At 36.4% G+C, this 7588-nt stretch overlaps 1 long non-coding RNA gene across 1 annotated transcript; it reads right to left on the reverse strand.

The window, feature by feature from the left end:
- Nucleotides 1-1014: 1014 nt before the first annotated feature.
- LOC148126193 (uncharacterized) lies at nucleotides 1015-6878 on the reverse strand. Its single transcript, XR_015742580.1, has 3 exons — nucleotides 6762-6878; nucleotides 4574-4630; nucleotides 1015-1224 (listed from the first exon to the last, which is right to left on the reverse strand). It is a non-coding gene; the product is annotated as an uncharacterized LOC148126193 (long non-coding RNA).
- Between the last annotated feature and the right edge of the window lie 710 nt (nucleotides 6879-7588).

The raw sequence follows: 7588 nt of genomic DNA on the forward strand, positions 1-7588 counted from the left end.
TGCTACTGGCTGTTGCTGTGCTGCTGTTACAGTCACCTGATCTTCATTTTCAAAGTTCCTTGACAGTTTTCCAGCCAGTCTTGCAATTCTCTCCCTCCCTCACCCAATAGCTAAAAATTGACTCATCATGTGGCTGTTAAAGAAGCAACAACTTTATGGTGCATGAAAGAAGGCCTGGTTATTTTATTGCCCCTTCTCTGGCACACAAACATGCACATGTATATATAAAACCCATCTTTGTTAGGATACAAGGCATATATCTAACTGCTCCAACCTCCTACATTTCCTCCCAAGAACCTTGAGAGGTAGTTTGGGTTGAAGGGCACCAAGTTAGCTGCTGTGGCCACAGATGGAGTAGAAACTGGATCTTTCTGGTAACAGTCAGATACATTAGCCACTAAACAGTCAGATACATTAGCTACTAAACGTCTTGTTTCAATTGTTTCCTACCCTCAAGCTCAGTGTAGACTGCCCGCCTCATCTTTAGCCACTGGAGATCAGCTAGACCAGACCTGTCCTAGCTATCAGGAGGTCACGTGACTCCATTTTATTTTTAAACTGTCTCTGGAAGCTTCATACAACCCTGTGGAGAGGCTGGCAGGGATCCCCAGTAAAGTTAGGGGAGATGGAGAAGTTGCTATTGCTTTAGCATCATCTGGTATTTCAGCAACATTGGTATCTTGTGGGAGGACACCACATACAAGATTCAAGAATTGGGTTAGGCATTTTCCAAATTTTTGATGTGCTGAGCCCAAAAGATTCACCATCACTGCATTAGATTCTTCCCTGAAATGATACAAGGATATGGTTCCATCACTGATGTCAATGAAGGAGCCAATGTTACTCATTTTCCAACAAATTCCTTGATTCAGATGAATTTTCTGGATTGTCACCACTTAAATTGGAATTGAAGATAGGATCTCATATAATTTTAATGAGAAACATGGACTTTCCAAAGCAGTGCAATGCAGATGATCATGGAAGAACTCCACAAGCATCTCATTGTAGCCAAGATAAACATTGATGCATTCCAAAATGGCATTGTCATGATTCCAAGAATTACACTCAATATATCAGAAGGTGAAGATGTCCGTCTTCAGCAAACACAGTTCCCAACAGAGTCATGCTTTGCTCTCATTATACATCAACTGCAAAGACAAACCAAACAGAATGTGCCTTTTTATCTGGAAAAGCCGGTATTCCATCATGGGAAGCTGAATGTCTCTTTAAAGGAAAAGAAGTGAAAATGTTAGAATATTCTTAAAGAATAGGAGAACAGTCACAAATGTTATCATCAAAACCATCCCTGATTAAACAAAAGCATCTGTATTTGTCTTGCTATGTATCCTTCATTTTTAATAAAATGATGTTTTCTTCTTTAATTTTAAAACCCCAAAAAATAGCAATCTGCCTCTGTCCATTCTGCTTCTGTGTTTAGGGGAGAAAATATCTCTGAAAGGATAACGAATGAGACATGGGTTGTTTAGTTAGAAATGACAATAATGTAAATAAAAATGCATACATGGTTCTCCATGAAAAATATAAGAAATCCCCTTAGTTTGATCTATTCCAGGTTTATTGTCATTTCTGTATCATCTTAGACAACTCCCAAATTTCCTCTTACTAGACCAGAGGTCTCCAAACTTGCATAGCTAGCTGGAGAATTCTGGGAGTTGAAGTCCACAAGTCTTAAAGTTTGCCAAGTTTGGGAACCCATGTACTAGACTATTGGTGTTTATACTGTATAAGCTAGTATATCCGTGATGGTGAACCGATGGTGTATGTGCCAGAGGTGGCACGCAGAGCCTTCTCTGTGGGCATGGGAGCCATCACCCCAGCTCAACTCTGCCACATATGCGTGCGCACCTCCCATCAGTCTCAGCCGTACATGCAGGGGATACAAATACATGCGTCGGGGGTGGGGCACATGCGTGGAGCACGCATGCATGCGCAGGGACAGGGACCATGCATGGGGGAACATGCACACAGGCACAGAGATGCACACACATGCATGGAGGTGGGGCGCATGCACGGAGTGGCTCACAGTGCATTTGGGGGGGTTGCACGCACTTGTGCTTTGGGTGCTGAAAAGGTTAGCCGTTACTGTACTATATATTTACTTTATGTATTTATTTAAAGGTATTTTTCTCTGATGAATTTAATTTCCATTGGATGAATGTTAGGGATGGTTACTCAGGAAAACACCAGTCATTCCCAGAGAGGCTAGGAGGGCAGCTTCCTTCCCCTTGGTGACCATTTCTTTTAGTGACTACTCTGTGATTAGTACAGGAGAATAAATGTGAGCACATATTTAGTTAAAACTTCAAGACAGTGCAGTACATGCATTTAACTACACCTATCATCAGTATTTTTCCCTTTAAAAGGAAAATAGAAATGCTGGAGATGAAGCTCTATGCTATATATCAGACTGAAAAAACAGAGTTTGGAATGAAGCAGTCCACTAAACATGTGGTTCGCTGTTACTTGGATTACATCCTGGCCCTGACCATCTGTCAGAAGAGACCAGAGAGAGCATTTAGACTTTGACAATAGATGAATAACAGCTTTGCCACCTGTTCCCAAAACAGAGTTGGCCAACTCATGGTTCATCAACAACATCAAACAAATCTTGCATCTAAGCAGTTTCTTCTGGACCCTGGATCTATTCATTCTGGCTGAGAACCAGCCAACACTAGCCCTGAGTTTGAACTGAGCCTCTTCCAGAACAGTAGGAAGTTCTCCAGACAAAGCCAAGATTAGCATGAAATTTCATTATGACAAAGAGTGTGTTATTCTGCCCAGACAGGAGAGCAGTCAAGAACTCAATATGCTGTGTGTATGTGTGTGTGTGTGTGTATGTAGAGAGTAGCTTTCCATATTGTGCCTATGCCACTAAAATCTAATACTTTCAATTATAGGCAATTCAACATATGAGAGGGTAGCAAGGAAGAATTGATCATCAAATTTAAGCGGAATAGAGAGCTGCAGCCAGTTCTGCTTGATGCTTAGATGGCGCTTGTCATTTTGAATAGTTCATAGGCAAGGAAAGGGTTTCAAAGATCAAGAAAATGTAATATGTAATGTAGCCTTTCAACTTCAGCCCAAATATTTACATCTCTGTGAAAATATCTTGTGTTAATAGAAACTCTATGAATGAGCAGTTTTATTATTAGTGCTTCATTTACCAGCAACTCAGTTCTGTCTTTGTGTCTTTTACTAGTTTTTGTTGTTCCGAATGCTATCCAGATACTTATAGAAAAACTTTATTCAGAAGAAATGATACACTATAGCACAATTCAGCATAGCTAATCATGTCTCTTCTGTGCATTGTGATATTTGAAAGTTTACAGTGAAAGAGTTTCTTTCATGGAAACAATTTTATGAGAAAAATGTCTGGCATTATATAATCAGAAATAATTAAAAGGTAGTATGTAGCTTAGATGAATATTTTTTTTTAAATTGATTACATATGCACAGTTTCTTAATAAAGAGCTTCCTTTGGAATAATCCAGAAATATTCCAATATTAATATATCCAGTATTCATTAAAATTAAATATTGACTCTTTCCTCTTGGGTATGGTTGATAGATGTCCATATCTTTTTTATATACATTTTATTAAATTTTTTTTAAAGAGAACATGAAAACTAACACAAACTAATATAGAACAAAGGATACAAAGAAAAAAAGAGAAAGAAAATAGAAATAGAAGCTTCTGATTTCCTTTGCAGCAAATATAATTAAAAAGTTATATCTTACTCTATAATTACAAAAAAACCCACAGTTTCTGTTATTATCTAATTATTTTCCTCATCATCAAAACCACAAATCATATGTGCATTTTTGTTTCATGAATAAAGTCTATAACAAATCTCAAGCCACTATAAATGTAGTTATTGCCTTCTCTCTAACTGAAGAAGTTCATCTCTATAAGTTCCACCATTTTACCAACCATTCTTTTATTGTTGGTAGCATCAAACATTTCTACTTTTGAGCATATAATAATCTTGCTGAAATTGTTGTGTGTAAAAATAAAGTTCTATGGGGTTTTAGTTGTCTGTCCATTAATCACAAAAATTTCTGATTTCAATTTGCTGACTTTAAAAACGTCTAAATTAATGTATTTATTTGTATCAAAAATGTTTTGGCTTTTTTACACCATCATGATAAAATGTGACTTCATGTTCACATTTTCAGCAAAGATTTAAAGTACCTGTATATATTCTAGTTAGATGTCCATCGTTAATGGGAAGACCTTGGATCTAGTAAATGCTTCTGACAACAGAATGATGAGTAATCCTAGTTATGCACTTATCCTACTCCACAGAACCATACAAGTTGCTCAACCCTGGTATTCTAAAAAAGAAGAGAAAGGTCTTGACAGTAAGTAAGATGAATGTTGCTCAAATCACCACCTCAACTTTCTGTTACTACTTTGATGTTAATGATCTGGGATATCCTAAGATGCACCCCAACCAAATTCAGAACCATTAAGCATAAGTATCTTATGTGTATATTTACTTAGTCTACAAATCTTAATAACCACTTGTTCAGGTTACTTCTGCAGAATGCACCAAATTTCCAATAGTTTCTTCATTTACAATTTGACTGGAGTATTCTTCTCCCTTTTCCTTCAGAAACCAGTAAAAAAAATATTGAAGTTAGAACTATGAAACAGTGAGTAGTAAAATAACATATTCTTAACATTACAGTTCCAAAGAATGAAAAGGCCTAAGTATGTCATTAGAGCCCACTTCAACTATAGAAACATGGAGGCTTATTTCATTTCCTAAAGCAAATTTGTTCCAAAATATGGGTCTTGCTCACAATGGTTTAATTTCTAGACAGACCAATCAATCACTGAATCGAATTTTTCTGCTTCTTTTTCATTTCACGGGTGTTATATGGAAATGCTGAAGGGCTTGTTTGTTGGATTTGGGGTTTTTGTTTGCTGTTTTTTTTTCAGCTCTTGGTCTGGTATTCATAGTGCCATTATTTGCAATGAATTAGAGCTATAGAGAAACAGATCTGAAATGGAGTATCACAGAGAATTATTATTGATACTGCAGTAGCTTACAATTGTCTGTTCTGTCTTGAATACATGACAATCTGATCAGAATTGCTGCAAACTCAGGTTTTGTCTAGGTATTTATATTTATATATTTATACCCTCTCATAGCACCCAAAATCTGTTGTAATTGCCCTATTTCATTCCTCAAAGAGGAATGGATCTAGAGACGGATCTTTCATATTTCTGTATATTTCAGTACTAATATTCAAGATCAATATCCTTTCTGGCTTGATTTCTGTTCTTATCCGAACTGTAGGATTTTTGTGTCCTCAATATACATGAGGGGAACAGTCCTCCCCTTCCCCATATTTGGTTATCTTCCTCTCTGGCATCATTTTAGGAGACCCTTAAAATGAACCTTTTTCTTGGGATCTGAAGGACCATAGTGCAACCTTGATTGATTGGGATGCTGCCAAATGTTATTTTTTATTTTATGCTTTATTTCGACATCGTTTGTTTTTATGCTTCTGTAATTTACTATTGAGAGTGTTGTGTATTTTGAAATTTTATGATTGTTAATTACCCCTGTGGCAAATGCAGGGAGTCATTTTCTGATTATGGTAGCACATCAGCCTGAGAAATAAATAAATAATTGTATTGATTCAACATGCCAGAATGCTACAACTTAGTGCATTGCCCCCAAAGAAGGCGGTTCCCCATCATCCAGATCTCAAGGTTGAAAAACTGAAGTCTTTTCTTGTTCAGAGAATACTATCCCCTTGTTGATTTCTGTCACAAGATATTTGATTTGATATAGAAGTATATTGCCATTTATGGATACACATTTTGGTGAAAAGTCATACTTTCATTATATGGAATGGAGTTTTTGCTGTTTAATTGACCAAAACGTAGAGTTAATTCCAATGAAATGTGTGCATATTACAGTGACTGCTTCATTTAGGGGAGAAATTTAAATTGGCAGATCAATCTGAAGCACAGATGAACAAAAGGGCAGTTTTCATAGAATTAAAATAAACTAGAACTGTAGGAGACATAATTCAGATAATCATAAGGATAAAACTTAATTAATGGGCACTATTGTAGTTTGTTGGAAATATAGTCAAATATAAATACTTGCCAGATTTGAGCCTACATCCCTCTCTAATGTCCTACACACAAATTTGCATGTGTTTTCTGTTATTTGACACAATTTTAAGACTTGAATATGTTGGAATTGCCTAATAGGAATATAAATTTCTGTTTAGTTCAATCAGTAGATTTATCAGTTAAAGCTTGAATATTTCTCATTTCATTTCACCAAGGCAATGACAAATGTTAGGCAGATTTTGCTTGTGGTTAGAATTTGTCCTGGCATGGTTTTTATTGGGATATCTCCTTAAGTCTCTTCTTGGGTAAATACTTTCGCATCCCTAGCATCTCTCCCATCTCTATGAGTAACTAATCCATTAAAAAATATCCTATATGTATTTTCTGGAAGTAATATCCATTACTTGGGAGGATTATACTTCTGAGTTGATATCAATGGGATTGCAGGATGGTTGCCAATCATCATCTTGAGACAGTGTCTAAAATGAAGGGCTCAGATCTCATTTCTTATATTTCTTTTTCCTTAACTAACATGTTTTCATACAGCAACTCTATTTTGTTAATTTACTAAAATTTTAAACATCATTTCAATACAAGATGGGTACCAAATAAATGTAATGAATAAAATAAAATAAAATTCATACCCTTCCATTCTGATGGCATGACTCTAGATTAGTGTTTCTTGAAAAGTATTCTGCAGAATTCTATCAGATGGTATTTACAGCCACTTCACTTTCACTGGCCAAAGGTCACTCACTGCTTCAGTCCTCTGGCTTCAATACAATCACAGCTGACTTATTATCCCAGTTCCACTTCTCTGCGTGTTTCCTGTTGAGGGCTGGAAAAGAACAGATAATGTAGAATTTATACTTAAAAATAAGATTTTTCTGGGCAGGAGATTCATTTGCATCTGGCCTCTTAGTACTCATGGTTATGTATAGCAGAATATTCTTGACTAGAAAGTTTGTGCTAAGACTTGTTACTTTTATAGTATCAGGTACACAAAGAATGGTATAGGGCCAATTTATCTGAGAGACTACCTATCTCCCCTGGTTTCTGCCAGGTCAGTATGTGCCAACAGAATTAGTGCACTCAGGGTTACTTTAATTAAACAGTATCATCAATTGGTTGCTTTCTTGGCTGTGGTACTTATCCTTTGGAATGAGATCCCTCTAAAATGCATGTGGCTCCTCCCCTGTTGGTGTTTCATGAAGCCTTGAAAGTCTGATTGTTTTCCCAGCACTTGGGTTGCCATGGATGGAGTCCCTTGTTGGGTGCATCATTTTGTTTCTGTCAGTATATTGTGCTTAGATCCTATCTTTTTTGCTTTGCATTGCTGTTGTATGGTACTACATTGTGAATTGCCCAGGTTCAATTGGAACAAACTTCTACCTGAATGCATTAACTAACTAACTAACTAACTAATTAACTAACTAACTAACTACTAACTAAGAATTCAAGTGATACATTT

The sequence above is a fragment of the Pseudonaja textilis genome, chromosome 3, assembly GCF_049901715.1.
Source record: "Pseudonaja textilis isolate UNSWEBS1 chromosome 3, rPseTex1.2, whole genome shotgun sequence".
Classification (NCBI taxonomy): domain Eukaryota; kingdom Metazoa; phylum Chordata; class Lepidosauria; order Squamata; family Elapidae; genus Pseudonaja; species Pseudonaja textilis.